General features: G+C 43.4%; 1 long non-coding RNA gene across 1 annotated transcript; it reads right to left on the bottom strand.

Annotated features, from left to right (window-relative positions):
* Positions 1-1,118: 1,118 nt before the first annotated feature.
* On the bottom strand, positions 1,119-18,624 carry LOC134935201 (uncharacterized). Its single transcript, XR_010179980.1, has 3 exons — positions 18,478-18,624; positions 2,216-2,424; positions 1,119-2,133 (listed from the first exon to the last, which is right to left on the bottom strand). It is a non-coding gene; the product is annotated as an uncharacterized LOC134935201 (long non-coding RNA).
* Positions 18,625-19,072: the final 448 nt, after the last annotated feature.

Here is a 19,072-nt window from a genome sequence, read left to right as displayed (position 1 = left end):
GCAGATAATTACATAATCCCAAAATCACACACAGCTAAATCATAGCGAATTATAAATATACCTCATTACACCTCAACCCTGTCTGGACTGGTATGTAGGCTTTAATAATCTGGATACAGTATGTGCAACATTCTATCTTTAAAGTTGTATATTCACAACTACTACTGAGGATCAGATTATCCATGTGTGTCTTTTAGCAGCAATATTTGCATTAAAGTGTTTTTACATATTTGTACATTTAAACAACCCTGTTTGTGTTTTCATATTAAAGGGAGCAGTATTTTAAACATGACGTGTTGGTGCAATACCTGCTTACAAGCCAGTGTTTGCATAATGCACAACACTTATGCTACAGTAACAGAAGATGTAACATTACACAGTTAGGAACATAGGTCAAAAAAATTTGAAAATACTTTTTGTTTTTATTCCAAAAAACATATATAAATGAAAATATTAGACATAAAAAATAAGTTTGCAAAAAATAATAAAAAAACACAAATGCACAGGGAGAAGTATCAGTTCTGCAAGAACCCAACAATAAATGGCCATGCAGAGGAAGGGTTAACAGGACCCAGTACCCAATCTCAGGCAGCACAGTACCAATTCAGCAGTAAGGATCTTGACATTTAAATCCCTCAAGCAATGGTAGAAACTCACCATGGGCAAAACAAATATGGGGACAGCAACTTAAGAGGGCATCTGGCAAGAGATTACAGATCTCAGCATCTCGGTCTTCTCTTTGCAGGCTGAAGGGGGACTGTGGGAGAGTGCATGTGGTGCCGGCTTGATCTGCGAGTGCCCTGGCCAAAGGTGTTACAATCCTAGCCAGGGCAAGGTTGTCTCTGTGGTTCTGAGCGCTTACCTGGTATTTATTTGTGCTGAAAAAGCCCCCTCGGCTTATACTCGAGTCAGTGGAAGGCGGGACATGGAGGGCACAGTGCGTGGCTCTCCTGTGTCCCTCCTGCGTCTCCGTCTCCGGCGGCGTGTGTGTGTGTTAAATGAACTGCCCGTTCGTGAGCTCTGATTGGATCACGAACCGGCACTTCATTTAACACACACACGCCGCCAGAGACGGAGACATAGGAGGGACACAGGAGAGCCGCGCGTGGTGCCCTCCGTGTCCCTCCTTCAGAAGACAACGCGGGAACGATGGAGGGTAAGTACCCTTCCTGGCACTGTGGGGCATATCTGGCAGCATGAGGGCACACCTGGCACTGTGGGGCATATCTGGCAGCATGAGGGCACATCTGGCACTGTGGGGCATATCTAACATATCTGGCAGCATGAGGGCACATCTGGCACTGTGGGGCATATCTGGCAGCATGATGGCACACCTGGCACTGTGGGGCATATCTGACATATCTGGCAGCATGAGGGCACATCTGGCACTGTGGGGCATATCTGGCAGCATGAGGGCACATCTGGCACTGTGGGGCATATCTGGCATATCTGGCAGCATGAGGGCACATCTGGCACTGTGGGGCATATCTGGCAGCATGAGGGCATATCTGGCACTGTGGGGCATATCTGGCACTGTGGGGCATATCTGGCAGCATGAGGGCATATCTGGCACTGTGGGGCACATCTGGCAGTATGAGGGCATATCTGGCAGTATGAGAGCTGTGTACGGCTAGAGCTGCATTTCCCACCCTAGGCTTATACTCGAGTCAATGAGTTTTCCCAGGTTTTTGTGGTAAAATTAGGTGCCTCGGCTTATATTCGGGTCGACTTATACTCGAGTATATACGGTAATTCACTAGTGTTTTTTTTTTAGGAGGTTGGCTGCCCCCTCACCAGGTGGCTGCTGATCCACAGGTGTCAATCTACACCGCCCTGCACAGCGCCAACAAACCTTTTAGTTTCTTTAGGGCTGGGGATGTTGCAGACAAGGTTGTTGGCCTCAGACTTTGGCCCAAAGAAGGCTATCTCTCGCATGCCTTGACTGATTGTAGAGGTCAACTCATGCAGCTCCAGGAGCACCTGTTCTTGAAAGTGTTCCGTCCTCTCACCTTATGTCTATGAGAAGCTCCTGGTTGCTTGGGGGGGAAGGGGGGTTGCTGGTGACTTTGGGGCATCCTCCATAGAGTGTGGTTCAGTCCCCCTCCCCAGCCTGCGTGAGCTGTTCCTCCTCATCTGAAAAACAAACACAAAGCAAACTTAGCATTGGCATTTTGCAGATTAGAAAATTTTATTTTAATATTACTTTAATAATTACCTCGGTCAGCTTGCAGGGCCTCAATGGCAGGCATGTCCGTGTCCATATCAGACATGACTGTCACCTCCTCTTTGGCAACACACCCCAATGCCATCTTCTCCAATGGGGTGTATTCCAAAGTCTGATGTAAGCGCCCACCACCTGTCCCCCTCGCATGTCGCCAGTGTGCACCCATCTTCCCCTTCAGCTGGCACTTGAAATCCGCCCATCTAAAAAAAGTTACAATATAGAGGATACATATTACTATGGTATTCAAGACATGTTCAAATTTCATATTTCTACACAGTTTTGCAAAGTCACTGTTACATTCTTTAACAGTTGGCTCTAAACTCTCTAAAAAACTAAAAAACAACAGTGTTTATAATAATAATAATAATAATAATAATGCAGTCCAACACTTCGACCCATGATGCACTTTATCTAATGCTTGAGGGACCAGAATGTCAAGGTCCCTCCTGTCGAATGTTGGTTGTTGTTTTTTTTCTCCTCCTGCATTGCCTGTGATTGGGGTTCCTGAGACTGGATACTGGGCCCTGCTACCTCTCCATCTGCAAGCCCAGGTGCTTGTGGTGTTGTGCATCTGCTGCTTCTCTCTCCACCACTCTTCTCCTTTCAGCGTCTGCACGTATCCGCGCAGTCACTGCTGAGATGTCTGGTGATCGGATGCATGGTAAATTTCATATTGTTGACGGTACTGAGGTAGTTTTTTACCAGAACGCACCCATAATGGGTTACTCGCATGTAGGTGGTGTTTGCATAATTTTGCAACTAGAGCAACTAATTGGGCGGCTTCTTTAAGGAGGTGGTTTGCATCTGTGTGTTGTGGGTTTTGTTGAGAAAAAGGAGACAGGAGAAAGTTTTCTTTTTTTCATACTCATTACTCATCACTTCATTAGTAAGTGTTCTTTTTTTTTATTGTGTGTTGTTTCCGATTTAGCAGCCATATGCATGTGGACTAATATTGAAAATATTCTTTTACCTATAGGTTTGTTTTGGGTTTTTATCTCCCTATTTTTTCCCTAACAAAAGATTTATTTGCTGGTAAGTATGTGTTTGTATGCAGTGGTGTGGTGTCCATTCACAATGTGAAAGGGAATTAATGTAGTAATATTTTTTCTTGTTTTACGGGTGCATAGCTTTTCTTTTCACCAGTTTTTGGCGTCTGTTTCATTTGAAGCCAAGTCTTCTTTGACGTGCACCTTCTACTATCCTCAGTGTGTGACCTTGGGGCATATTTACTAAGGTCCCGATTTTGGCTGAGTTCGTTTTTTTTTTCAAAGAGTCATCTCGGATATTTACTAAACACAAATCTCGGCAGTGATGAGGGCATTCGTATTTGTTTTAATGGCAGAGTTCACAAATACGAATGAATACACCATCGGCCAAACATGCCTGTTATTTTATTGAACTGGGTAATTTACTAAGAATTCGTATTCACAATCACTGCCGGCAATAGCCAAACACTGCCGGTATATGTTCTAATTCGTAAAAAAAAGTCGTTTTCAAATAGACCTGCTTTTTGGATGCGTATTCTGATAGGCATGCATGGATCAGTGAGATCCGTGCATGCTTATCTGTGGGAAGGGGTGTGAAAGTGTTAAAAATAAAAACAAAATTGCATGGGGTCCCCCCTCCTAAGCATAACCAGCCTCGGGCTCTTTGAGCCGGTCCTGGTTGTAAAAAAATTGCGTAGGGTCCCACAAGTACCAGCATGCGGGGAAATAACAGGCCCGCTGGTACCAGTAGTTCTACTACAAAACCCCCCCAAAAAAAAACACAACACACACACCGTGACAGTAAAGCTTTATTTTACATACATGCACACTTACACACTCACATACTTACCTATTGTCCCACTGAGCCCCTCGGTCCTCTTGTCCCGTAGAATCCATGGTGGACCTGTGAAAAGATGCCCAAAATACTCACCTATTATCCAGTGAAGTTCGGTCCTCTTCATTCCATGTAGCATCCAGGGGGTTAAAAAACAACAAACCTCTAAAACCCGAACCCTTGCACTAGAGGGGTTCCATGTTTACACATGAAACCCCTTTTCCCGACTGCCGGGACCACCCGTGACTACTGATGGGTCATGGCGCTCTCCTGATTGGCTGTGTGCTCCTTGCCTGTCAATCAGGCTCAGTGCAGCGGCTAGAATGGAGGATCGCGGTCCTCCATTATAGCCTATGATGGGAACTTTGCGGTCTGCGGTTAACCACGAAGTAAATTGGGGTCACTGTTGAACCAGGACCAGACGCAGAGCCCGGTGCTGTTTTTTTTAAATATGGGGGGACCCTACGCAATTTCCCCCCTGTATTTTTACAACCAGGACCGGCTCAAAGAGCCCGAGGCTGGTTATGCTCAGGAAGGGGGACCCCACACATTTTTGTTTTTAACCATTTTAACACTTAGTAGAATGTACACAATGAAGCCCTGCACGGATCTCACTGATCCGGCTGGACTTCATTGTGTTATGTCTGGCAGTGTTGTACTTATCACTCCTGTAAAACATTGCCCGACAATACGACATCGGAACATATGAAAGAGGACTCGGCAGCTTAGTAAATTACATGAAAAAAAAAAGTGGCAAAAAAACACGACCAATACTATTCAAGATGAATCTCCCACCAAATTGGCACAAATACGATTCTTTGTAAATATACCCCCTTGTCTACCCCACAGCTGCACCCTTTGTGTATACAGCCGCATCCTGTGTATACTGAAGTCGCTGTCCTACCGCTGTACTGCTTCACATGTATACTGTGAGTTCCTGCTGCTGTAGAACATCTTCTATATACTACAAGCTGTTATCTGAATAAACCAATCATCCTGATTAAGTGCCGTTGTGTGGACTAACATCCCTATCCGACACCGCAATACTATGCCAACAGGTTATGGGGCCAGGACCCCAAGTCAGAAAGGCATCTAAAACAGAGGTACATAAAAAAAGTGCAGCTGATTAAAGAAGGAATACTTTTTTAAACATAGAGAAGAATGTGCAATACAGGGAACAGCGTGAACTTTACAAAGATAAAAGGCTCAGAGAATTACACAACGTGGAAATTTCACCATGGAGATGCAGCTTAAGCAGGAAAAGTTGTGGAAAATCACAACTGAGCCAGGAGCAGACCCAAATCCAGTTGAAGTGGATAGAGCCATCGGGACAATAGGCTAAGCCATGGAACAATACGTCTACTCCATTATCTGTGGGAAAGTGTCAGCCAAAGACATGTGGGCAGCTCTGCAAATGGCGTATAAGGACAAAGGTCTGATGAAAAGAATAAACTTGAGGCGTATGCTGTATGGGACAAAGTTAAGTGCATGTAAAGACATAAATGATTATATTGATAAAATACTGTCAATAGCTCAGCAGTTGGCATCTGTGGAGGCACAGATGGACTACGAGGAAGTGGCAGTGGCTATGTTACAGAATCTGATACCAGAATTCGATTTCCTGGTAGTAGCTTTGGAGTCTAATGATACCAAGCTGACAACAGAAATTGTAAGAGCCAAGCTGCTGCAGTCCCGAGAACGTATTCCTGTCGAGACACATGCTGAGAGTTCTGCCTTATACACAAAAGGTACTAAGTCCAAAAAGCTCAAGTTCCAGTGCTTTATATGTCACAAGGTCTCAGATTGCAGACTGAGAAATTGCAGTGGTACGCAGAAGAAGCGTGACAAACCAAATGAGTCAGCATTGAATGTAGCAGATAGTCACAAGAAGGATTGCTGGTACATGGACTCGGGGGCCAATAGGCATTTCAGTTGTAATCAGGAATGGTTAAATTCACTGACAGCATGTGAACCCATTACAGTAAAAGGGATTGGAGACAAAGGGGGTGATTCAGGCCTGATCGTAGCTGTGCTAAATTTAGCACAGCTACGATCAGGCACACTGACATGCGGGGAGATGCCCCGCATAGGGCTAGTCCACCCCGCATGTCAGGCTCGGCCCCACCGCACAAATACAAAAGCATTGCACAGCGGCGATGCTTTTGTACTTGAAGAGTAACTCCTAGTCTGCACAGCTCCTGCGTGGTGGCCGGGAGTTACTCATCGTTGTGATGGTTGCAGCGGCTGTGTGTGACATCACGCAGCTGCTGTGGCCCGCCACCCACACGGTCCAGCCACGCCTGCGTTGGCCGGACTGCACCCACTAAACAACAGCCAAATGCTGCCATGCCGCCCCCTCCCGCCCACCGACTACATCTGCCTGTCAATCAGGCAAAGGCGATCGCTGGGCTATGACAGTCGTCGGCTGTCTGGCATGCATCGGCGCACTGCGGCACCGGCGCACTGCGGCAATGGCGCATGCGCACTTCTGACCTTATCTCTGCGCTGCGATGAACGGCAGCGTGCGATCAGGTCAGAATGACCCCCAAAGTCCTTACTGCTTCAAAATTTGGGACAATCACAGTACGTCTAAGAATTAAAGGTGAAACAGTTATTACGGACATCCAAGACGTCTTGTTCATGCCAGGTTTGGGAAGCAATCTCATTGCTATAAGCATCCTTGAGAAAAAGGGTCACAGAGTCCTGTTTGCAAAGGCCAAATGTACGGTGCAAAATGAGAAAGAGACTGGAATTTATTCAGCAATCCGGTGCAACCAACTCTATGTCCTGAACACCGAGCCGTGTTCTGCAATGGCGGCCTCTGATTCAAACCAGTCGATGGAGCTGTGGCACAGGCGCCTAGGTCATCTGGGATATGACAACATCCAGAAACTACTCGATGGAATGGCAACTGGAATCATGTGAGTAATACTGAGAGACCTGTGTGTGAGAGTTGTATAAAAGGAAAGTAGACTCGCACCCCATTTCCTAAGTCTACTAGTAAAATGGAAATACCACTTGCCCTAGTGCATACTGGAGTATGTGGTATGATGGAGATGGAATTAATGTGTGGCTACAGGTATTTTATAACATTTATTGATGATACCACAAGGATGACACATGTGTATTTCATGAAAGATAAAAGTAAAGTTGTCAATAAAATTGTTGAATACAAGAACCTGGTGAAGACTCAAACGGGTCTGAAATGAAAAGTCTTGAGATCCAACAATGGCGGAGAGTATGACAAAAAAGTTTTAGCACAGTTCCTGAAAAAATATGGCATAAGCATCAACTAACAATTGCTTACATGCCAGAACAAAACAGTGTGAGTGAGCGTACAAATTATACAATTGTTGAGAGAGCACAGACTATGTTGAGTGACACAGGCCTGGAGAAAAGCTTTTGGGTGGAAGCAGTGTCTATTGCAGTATATCTTAAAAACTGTGCGCCCACAGTAGCTGTAAAATGTAAAACGCCACTGGAGGCGTGGTTCAAGAAAAAGACAGCTGTCAATCATTTTCGTGTCTTCGTCTGTAAAGCTTATGCACATATACCTAAGGAGAAAAGATGGAAATTAGATCCAAAGTCAGTGGAATGTATTATGCAGGGATACTGTGAAGAAAGCAAAGGATACAGGCTTTGGGACATTACAAACATCTTCTAAAGTCTAGAGATGTGGTGTTCCATTAGACAGCACCAATCACTGGAACAGTGGAACAAGAATCACAACAATATGTATCTCTGGATTTACAGGCAGCGGAAAGCATGTCTGAACCTGAAAGAATTAATGTGGATACTCAATCAGGAAACAGAAGTTCCATGACAACCAATATAGGTGTTCCATCCAAAAGATACAGTGAGGAATATGCAAATATAGCTTACTATGAAGCACAAAATATACAGGAAGCAAAATCAAGTAGGGACTAGAAAGAATGGAAGTCAGCTATAGATTCAGAACTGTCAGCTCTGGATGATAACAGTACATGGACTGTAGTTGACAGGCCGAGTAACCATAAGACAATCAAAAACAAGTTGGTCTTTTGTAAAAAGCTAAATGCGGATGGGACGATTGCTCATTATAAAGCCCGCCTTGTTGCTAAAGGATACACACAAACATCCTGGATCAACAACGGAGAGATCTTTTCGCCTGCCACAAGGTACAGCACCTTGAGGTCAGTTATTATCATTGCTACACATCATGATTTATTGTTAGACCAGTTAGACTTTGATTCTGCATTCCTGAATGATAAACAAAGATTCAAGTTAAAGGATTTAGGCTGTGCAAATCATGTGTTAGGCATGAGGATTGTACAAAACCTGAAAGATGGGACTGTTACAATTGATCAACAGACATATATTGAAGCAATACGTTGCAAGTATGGAATGTCTGATGCAAAACCACTGAGCACTCCTATTGACAAAAGCATAAATACTGTAGGATAAAGGCCATGTCACCAATCAGCCAGGAGGAGATAGAGGAAATAAGAGAGATTCTTTATCAAAATGCTGTTGGTAGATTGATGTATGCAAGTATTGGGACTCGCCCTGACATCACACATGCAATGAGCCAGGCAAGACAGTTTGCAATTAACTCTGGGAGGCAACACTGGATTGTATTCAAAAGAATCTTAAGGTACTTAAAAGGTACAAGTTCATTAAAGCTGATGTTTACAAAGTCAAAAGGTATGATATTGGAAGTTTTCTGTGATGGCGATTGGGGATCAGATGAGGAGGACTGTCGTTCCTACACAGGATACTTCTGAGTTGATCGCAGCAGCAAATTTGTTAGCAGTTGGGAAAAACCATGTGCACTGCAGGGGGGCAGATATAACATGTGCAGAGAGAGTAAGATTTGGGTGGGGTGTGTTCAAACTGAAATCTAAATTGCAGTGTAAAAATAAACCAGCCAGTATTTACCCTGCACAGAAACAAAATAACCCACCCAAATCTAACTCTCTATGCACATGTTATATCTACCACACCTGCACTGCACATGGTTTTGCCCAACTGCTAACAAATTTGCTGCTGCGATCAACTCTGAATTATGCCCATTGTTGGCACATTATTAGGCTTTTTTTAAAAATAAGTTTTGGACACCCAAGGTGGCAGGGCACAGTTTATTGGTCCAGTCACAAAACTCATAAAATCATGCTCAGAGTGGACCATTGCCCACTTAGTAGCCTAAAATAGATGACCATTGTCTGTTTGAGCAATCCATGGTCATCCATTGCATACTATTCTGTCACTTGCTAAATCACCATCGATGCTAAATTCACCATCGATGTAGACAAGAAATATGGACTACATCTTGTGAATGATCTCCATTTGTATAAGCTATTTCTTCTGCAACATGCTGCATACATCTAATTTGTTCAACAATGGAAACCGTGATGATGCCATATGTCAGAAGTGGACCCACAATAGTTATAAGCTTGTGACATGTAAAAAATTTCATTTGTAGATTATTTTCTAATACTTTATATGTTTCACTCCATAATGAACACCTGAAATGTACAGTTGAAAGAGAATTGAAAGAGAGTTATTGCAAGTTTTCGGATTGTATTTGCAAACGTTCGCACTTGCGTTCTCAGCTGCATTCTCTTTCAGTATGTGAACTCCCAATTGCATCAATAAAGTTTATTGTAATTTTTCAGCATTCCAGTTACTGACCAATCAATAGCAGGCAGATAATATAAATATTTGCAATTTAGATTAATACGCCATTGGCTCCATGCTAGCTGCCGCATTCACAGTGAGGGAGCAGATGCTCCTCACTTCAGTTATGGACTGTAGCATGGGCCGCACGGGCCCCTATGTGCCCAACGCTAGAAAGCATGCGGCCTATGCGGAAGTCCGCCAGAGGATCCGGCTGCAGACGGGCACAAGGCGGAATCATCATCCAATAAGAATGGCAGTGATCCAACCTTAACTGCCGGCAGCTTCAATTACTTGCAGAACTACGTGAGTGGATCCTCGCCCGTAAGTAGATATATGCACACGTTTTGCATAGTGTAGCATTCCTGTGTGTATGTGCTCAAGCATGATTGTGTTTATTTAGCATATTTTATCAAGAGTTATAAAGTGGCAGGCAGTAGTGTGCTCCTAAATAACATTGTAATACCATGAGTTATCTTCTCTCTCATTGTTATTTATTCTTTTTAATATTATTTGCATTATTCTTGCTATTATTATTAATACAGGTTGAGTATCCCATATCCAAATATTCCGAAATACGGAATATTCCGAAATACGGACTTTTTTGAGTGAGAGTGAGATAGTGAAACCTTTGTTTTTTGATGGCTCAATGTACACAAACTTTGTTTAATACACAAAGTTATTACAAATATTGTATTAAATGACCTTCAGGCTGTGTGTATAAGGTGTATATGAAACATAAATGAATTATGTGAATGTAGACACACTTTGTTTAATGTACAAAGTTATAAAAATATTGGCTAAAATGACCTTCAGGCTATGTGTACAAGGTGTATATGTAACATAAATGCATTCTGTGCTTAGACTTGGGTCCCATCACCATGATATCTCATTATGGTATGCAATTATTCCAAAATACGGAAAAATCCCATATCCAAAATAGCTCTGGTCCCAAGCATTTTGGATAAGGGATACTCAACCTGTATTAGTATTAATAGTATTTTTACTAGTAATATTATTTTTATAGTAGTCTTATTCGTAGTAATTTTTTAATTTGACCACACCAAGCATGTTTGGCATCCATTTTGAATGTTACCATTTAGAATGAAGAAACACAAATTTGATGTACAGTTATACTTAAATTAATTTTTTTATCTTAGGTAATGATAATAAACATGTTTATGTAACACATGAATTTTACTGGATAATTAAACCTGTGTTCCGCTCTCTTAAGGCAGAACACAATGCCGTCAAAATGCAAGACAGCAAGAACCCTTGCCTCTAGCATCCCCCTCCCCCTCAACCTCTATCCCCCCTACAAAGCACCTCCCACTCTCCACCTCAACCTCCACCCCCCCTCCAAAGCACCTCCCCCATCTAACCTCCATCCCCCTTTCAAAACTGTTCCCCATACAACCGCCATCAGGGATTGAAGAGGAGGAAGAGAAAGCAGCTATTGGGGAGAGTAAGCACAATTATGTGTATTTTGTAAACTTTTAATTCCTTTTACAGTTTCTGATATAGTGCAACATATTCCATTGCACTTTACAATTGGAAACAACAGTGAGAACACAAACTGGGTAATAACAGACATAAAGGTAGGAAAGCTCTGCTTGTAAGCTTACAATCTATAGTGAATTTGGAAGGATACCCAATGATAGGCAGTATCTATAACACTATCATAGTGGGCCCCATCACATTGCAAAGAAAGTCCTGATGTAATGTAATTAAGATATGAATGCTTCTGAAGGTCATGTGGGCAGTTCAGGAATTTGATAGCATTGACTGAAGAGCTGACTTTTCAGGGAACTCTTGAAAATTTGGAGGCTAGAGAAGAGTCTTATCATGTGTGGGAGGGCATTTCCTATGGTGGGTGGTGGACAAAGAAAGCCCTGCAATTGTGAATGGGAACAAATGATCTGTGCAGATGACAGATGCAGATCTTGTGAAGAACAGAGAGGTAGAGTTGGGTGTGTTGTTGAGATAAGCGAAGAGATATATGTTGATATATGATATATGTATTTTATAAAATAGCTTTATATGCAAGTAGAAGTATTTTAAACTGAATACAGTAGAATATGGAAAAACAGTGGAGGGACTGACAGAGTGGATCCATAGACAATGAACGTCTTGGTCGGGAAATTAGCCATGCGGTTTCATTTATAATGGATTGGAGTGGTGAGATGCTTTTCTTGGGAAGACCAGTAAGGAGACTATTGCAATAATCAGTGTAGCAAATGAGTGCATGGATTTGAGTGTTTGTAGTGTTTTTTGTGATTACGGTGAATTTTGGATGTATTTTAGATGCATGTAACATGATTTGGAGATAGATTGATGTGTATGTTTGCAGATGAGCTTGCAAGTGCATACTGTTGCATCCAGGTCTGAATTAGGCCCTATATCTACATAGGCTCATCTTCCCTTCATGTCTCTCCATAGCCTCAGCCCCCATTTCTCTATATAGCCTCAGCTCACCCTCACCCCCTTGGGTCTTTCCTACATCCTCAGCTTACAGCCTGTGCCTCTACAGTAGCTTAAGCAGCAGCCTCATCTCCCACGTCTCTGCACTGTCTGCTGCAGCCTCAATCCTCTCCATGTCTCTTCAGCAGCCCTTACCTTTCTGTACCTCTGCAGCAGTCTCTTCCCTCCATTCCTGTGCCTCTGCAGCAGCCTCTGCTTCCCTCCATGTGTCTGCAGCAGCCTCAGCCTTCTGGCTGGTGTCTCTGCATCTTTTCAGCTTCCTCTGAACCCCCTGTGCCTTTGCAGCAGTCATCTGCACCTGTGTCTTAGCAGCAGCCACTTCAGTTCCCTCCATCTCTCTGCAGCTGGTCGTGTGATATCAGCAGGTAAAAATAAGTATTATTGTGCCCGGTGAGCATGCCAGGCACTATCCGCTCAGCGAGGGGATGCAAAGCAGGGAGGCACTAGGCTGGAGAGGCACTCTCCCTACTCTGCATCCCTGCTGCTGTGCCGTCCTGTCCCACCTGCTGCTGCCGGCTGCTGTACCTGTTACTGTATGACAGGCAGTGGCACAGCAGCATGAAAAGCCTACTCCCCTCACCTGTGTGACAGCAGCTGTGTACGGATCCGAAGAGGGAGTGGAGCTACAGAGGATGGAGGGGGCAGAGCTACACGGGATGGAGGGGCAGACCTACATGGACCAGGCTGCTGTACAGAGGGAGAATAATTACAGTGGCGGCCAGCCAGACTTAGGTAAGTGGAGGGTGAGAGAGAAATGTGTGTGTATGGTGGGGGTGTGTATATGTGTGTATGGCGGGTGTGTGTGTGTGTGTGGGTGTATGTGTGTGTGTGTTTGTATGGTGGGGGTGTATGTGTATGGTGTGTGTGTGTGTGTGTGTGTGTGTGTGTGTGTGTGTGTGTGTGTGTGTGTGTGTGTGAGGTGTGTCTGTGTGTGTGCATTATGGATGGTGCTACTACTGGGGGAACATTACATGTAAGAATGCTACTACTACTGGGGGGACATTACATGTAAGGACGCTGCTACTACTACTGGGGGGACATTACATGTAAGGACGCTACTACTACACCAGGGGGCATTGCGTATAACGATGCTACTACTAAGGGGGGCTTTATGAATAAGGACGCTACTACTGGGTGAGGAATTACATATACCAACGCTACCACTACTGGGGGGGCATTACGTATAAGGATGCTACTACTACTGCGGGACATTACGTATAAGGATGCTACTACTACTTGGGGGGGCATTATGTATAAGGATGCTACTACTACTGGGGGGTCATTATGTATAACATTGCTACTACTACTGCTGGTGGCGACATTACGTATAAGAACGCTACTACTACTGGGGGGGCATTACGTATAAGGACGCTACTACTACTGGGGAACATTACATATAAGGACACTTCTTCTGCTGGGGGGGCATTATGTATAAGGACTCTACCACTACTGGGGGGCATTACATATAAGGACGCTACTACTGGGGTGACATTACATGTAAGAACGCTACTACTACTGGGTGGACATTACATATAAGGATGCTACTACTACTCGGGGGACATTACATGTAAGAACGCTGCTACTACTGGGTGGGGCATTACATGTAAGGACGCTACTACTACACTCGGGGGGGCAATACATGTAAGGACGCTGCTACTATTACTGGAGGGACATTACATGTAAGGACGCTACTACTACTGCAGGGGAATTACATGTAAGGACACTACTACTACTGGTCGGACATTACATGTAAGGATGCTACTACTAAACTCGGGGGCATTACATGTTAGGATGCTGCTGCTACTACTACTAGGGGACATTACATGTAAGGACACTACTACTACTGGCGGGGCATTACATGCAAGGATGCTACTACTACACTGGGGGAATTACATTTAAGGATGCCACTACTACTGGGTGGACATTATATGTAAGCACGCTACTACTACTGGGGGGGACATTATATGTAGGGACGCTACTACTAATGGGGGGGCATTGCGTATAATGATGCTACTACTGGGGGGCATCACATATAAGCACACTACTACTGGGGGCGCATTATGTATAATAACACTACCACTACTGGGGGGGGGGCATTACGTATGACAATGCTACTACTACTGGGGGGCACATTACGTATAAGGATGCTACTGGGGGGCATTACGTATAAGGACGCTACCACTACTGGGGGGGCATTACGTATAAAGACGCTACTACGGGGGGGGCATTATGTATAAGGACACTAATACTACCATGGGTGCATTATGAATAAGGATGCTACTACTACTGAGTGGGCATTACGTATAAGGACCCTACTACTACTAGGGGGCCATTATATATAAGGACGCTACTACTACGGGTGGGGCATTACATATAAGGATGCTACCACTACTGTGGGGGCATTACGTATAAGGATGCTACCACTAATGTGGGGCGGCATTACATATAAAGATGCTACTACTGCTGGGGGGCATTATGTATAAGTGCCATTACTACTGGGGGGTATTACATATAAGCAGCACTACTAATGTGGGCATTCTGTGTATAAACAGCATACTATGAGCATTATGTATAACGGGTGCTACTACTGTGGGTATTATGTGTATAAGTGGCACTACTACTGTGGGTAGTATACAGTATATATAAGTGGCACTACTGTGAGCTTTATGTGTATAAGCGGCACTACTACTGGGGCATTATGTGAATGAGCAGCACTACTACATGCGGTGTAATGTGAATAAGATTGTGCTATGGTTTGGCATAATTTAAAATGGGGGTACTATTGTGTGGCCACACCCCTACCTTGTGAGACCACCTCTCTTTTTCAGACACACGCCAAAGGCGCTCGCTGACCCTTTGTGAAATATGGGAGGACACAAATTTATAGTTTGCAGGAGGGCGCCAAAAACCCTAGCACCGGCCCTGCTGGTGAGCCAGACTGCTCCATGCCTGCGTCCTGCTGATATTGTAGCAGTGCAGGTACTGGGACCAGAGAGCAGCTGATTCTCCAGCCCACCCACCCCAATAAACCAGGACATTTGGGCATCCCAGATGATTTTTGGGATGCCAGGACACATACCATAATTCCGGTAAGATCCTGGAAATACCGGAATGTATAGCAACCCTATCCAATTACTCAGCACTCATACTTAGTAAAATAGAATTACTATATCAATTATCAGAGAAAAGCACACCCAAAATGGCGCATATACCATATTACATAAACTCCAGATGCTATACATTGCAATAGATTCTTTATCTTCTCATACAGATTACTTTGATGTATTTCTTAAAAATATGTTTTGCGGGTTGAGCTTTTAGTCATGCAGCTCCAACTCTATGGAACTCACTTCCCCAGACAGTGCGAGAGGCCCCAACTATAGAATCCTTCAAAAATAGACTCAAGACTTTCCTGTTTACTCAAGCATTTCCATAATGTCCCTTTAGTATCTACATGCTTCTGTATTTTATGAAAAGCTGTTCTGTACTTCATTTTTTCTGTACTATATTATGCTATGTATCTGTTAAGCACCTTGAGTCCATTGGAGAAAGAGTGCTATATAAATAAAATTATTATTATTATTATTATTATTATTATTTTATTGATCTTGAATCTTATTTGAAAGATAGTACTCCAGTTTTACAAAGTCTTGGGGAGGTGGAGTGGCAGGACAATTTAACAGACACTGGGACACTTTATTATTGTATCCAATATTTTACCCGATGAAGAAACCTGATACAATTATTAAAAAGCACGTCTTTTACAGTAAATTGTAACCCATAATCTCAAAGTGTCCAGCCTGGTCTCTCATGTCACTTACCGATTCATAGTAAGTCCATTGTCAAACTACAGTAATGTGTGTACTTTGTAACTGTCACAATGGATTTAGTATCTGCAGTCTCACAGTCACTAACTCAGGGGCGGCCTGAGCCACCGGGACCTTGGGAAAAGTCGTGCTGGGCAGTCTCAGATGTCTACTTCCCCTTCTTCTCAGGTCTGGGTGGTTTCCAGTGCCATGGCCACTGCTATTATTATGACCTGGAGCCAGGCTAAGCTGTCTAATACTGGACGCGCTGGCTGTAGGAAAAGAGGAGAGAGCCGCAAGAAGGGTGGTGCGTCCCAAGCCTCAGACCAACCACTATGCCCATCGTACCAACAGATGCCTCAAAACAAATTGACAGGTGCCCACTGTGATAAATTAAGAAGCTAGCAGTGCGCCTGTTCTGGCTGTTCCTGGACCCCTTCATCATTCTGTTCCCAGCACACATAAAGCAGCACCTGAATAAGGAACCTGCTATCCCTGAGGAGGATAGGCATAAATTATATAAAGGGTATGGATTTGGATGATGCACCTAAGTTTATAAATAGTGGATATAAGACATATAAGGGATGGAGGATGGTGTTGATGGGCATAATATAAGGGGTGGAAGAGTGATTAATAAAGTTGGGGGTAATTAAAAAAAGGGGTGGGGTGATGATATATACATGAGGTGTGTATAATAAACATAAAATGTATAAAGTGGAGGCACAAAATATATAAGGGAGGGGTATACACAGGCACAAAATAAATAAATATATATGTGAAGGGGTGGGAGGGTCTTCGAGCACAAAATCATAAGAGATATAATCAGGGAATTGGTGGGAAAGGGGCACAAAATCATTAAAGATATATAAATAGTATTTATACATATATATATATATATATATAAGTATGGTATGTAGGCGGCACTCGTGGACTTAATTCAAATAAGAAACCCGGACACTCCTGGGTTGAATACAAAGTTTCGGATTTATTATCCTTCGTCAGGTATATAACAAATGCAAGAAATCAAGCTTACCTTTATGCAGTTAAGAAACACCAAGTGAAAGTGAAAGTAAGTGCAAAAACACTCCCCATGCTGCTGCTGCTGACGTCATCACCAATAGACGGCGCCTGAGCAGTGACTGGGACAAAGTGAAAATGAAAGTGAAAGTAAAAACCGTTACCATGGTTACAATGATACATTGTACAAACGGACATTACTACAAATGATCTTACAGCAATACTACAAAAAATAGCAACATAACCATTATAAGAAACAATTAAAGGAAATCATTTCATTCAGTCCATGCGGGGAAACGGTATTCAAAAGATGTATCCATTTAATTTCTAACTGCAGAAGGATCATTGTAACCATGGTAACGGTTTTTACTTTCACTTTCATTTTCACTTTGTCCCAGTCACTGCTCAGGCGCCGTCTATTGGTGATGACGTCAGCAGCAGCAGCATGGGGAGTGTTTTTGCACTTACTTTCACTTTCACTTGGTGTTTCTTAACTGCATAAAGGTAAGCTTGATTTCTTGCATTTGTTATATACCTGACGAAGGATAATAAATCTGAAACGTTGTATTCAACCCAGGAGTGTCCGGGTTTCTTATTTGAATTAAGTCCACGAGTGCCGCCTACATACCATACTTATATCAAACTCAGAAGGAAGGCACCGGGCAAGATGTCTACATTTATTTGGCGGAGTGCCGAGTGTATCTTTACTCTATATATATATATATATATAGAGAGAGAGAGAGAGAGAGAGACTATGGGGGTCATTCCGAGTTGTTCGCTTGTTGCCGATTTTCGCTATACTGCGATTAGTCGCTTACTGCGCATGCGCAAGGTTCGCAGAGCACATGCGCTTAGTTATTTTACACAAAAGTTAGGTATTTTACTCACGGCATAACAAAGCTTTTTAATCGTTCTGGTGATCGTAGTGTGATTGACAGGAAGTGGGTGTTTCTGGGCGGAAACTGGACGTTTTCTGGGAGTGTGCGAAAAAACGCTGGCGTTTCTGGGAAAAACGCGGGAGTGTCTGAAGAAACGGGGGAGTGTCTGGGCGAACGCTGGGTGTGTTTGTGACGTCAAACCAGGAACGAAACTGAACTGATCGCAATGGCTGAGTAAATCTGGAGCTACTCAGAAACTGCTAAGAAATTTCTATTCGCAATTCTGCTAATCTTTCGTTTGCAATTCTGCTATGCTAAGATACACTCCCAGAGGGCGGCGGCTTAGCGTGTGCAATGCTGCTAAAAGCAGCTAGTGAGCGAACAACTCGGAATGAGGGCCAATATATCTACTGTATAATACATTATGTATATATACAGTGCATCCGGAAAGTATTCACAGCGCTTCACATTTTCCACATTTTGTTATGTTACAGCCTTATTCCAAAATGGAGTAAATTCAGTTTCCCCTCAAAATTCTACACGTAATACCCCATAATGACAACAGAAAAAAAGTTTTTTTGAGATTTTTGCAAACCTCTCCTTGCCATTCACTTTAGCAGTATGGGTAGAGACTGCATCGCCGCCCCTGGCTTCTGTAAGGGAAAGGCCTGAATATCACTCTGCCTCCGCTGGGAACCACTGATGTCTGGGCCCAGGTGCTGGTGTCAGTTTGCAGCAACACAGCTCTCACTCTCCTCCTAAGATGGCCGCCACACAACTGCCAACTGTCACCACTGACAGTTAACTCTTCCTCTGCTTTAAGTTTAATAGTGTCTGGCCAGGGATGCATTAAGCAAGGGAAGGGGCAGAAAAGTCACACTATAGTTCATGACAGCTCCGATGGGTAATACACAAAGATTTTCTCAAATGGCGCAATCACATTGTTTGAAAAGTCAGTTGGGTGTCTGTTTTTCCAATCTAATAGACAGGCAAAAACAGACACCCAACCAACTTTTCAAACAATTGAATTCCCCCATAAAATGAATGAGAGTTACTTACTGTAAAATATATATCTTTGTACGAGAGGTGAAAATTCCTGTTCCTTTAAACACATTTGTTTGTTTGTTTTTATTTTTCAGTGCTGATGTATTCATGGGTTAACAGGCATATCCACATTCGTATTTCCAATA

This window comes from Pseudophryne corroboree, chromosome 6 (assembly GCF_028390025.1).
Source record: "Pseudophryne corroboree isolate aPseCor3 chromosome 6, aPseCor3.hap2, whole genome shotgun sequence".
Classification (NCBI taxonomy): Eukaryota; Metazoa; Chordata; class Amphibia; order Anura; family Myobatrachidae; genus Pseudophryne; species Pseudophryne corroboree.
Note: the sequence above shows the minus strand (reverse complement) of the source record. Positions and strands in the feature narration are given on the sequence as shown.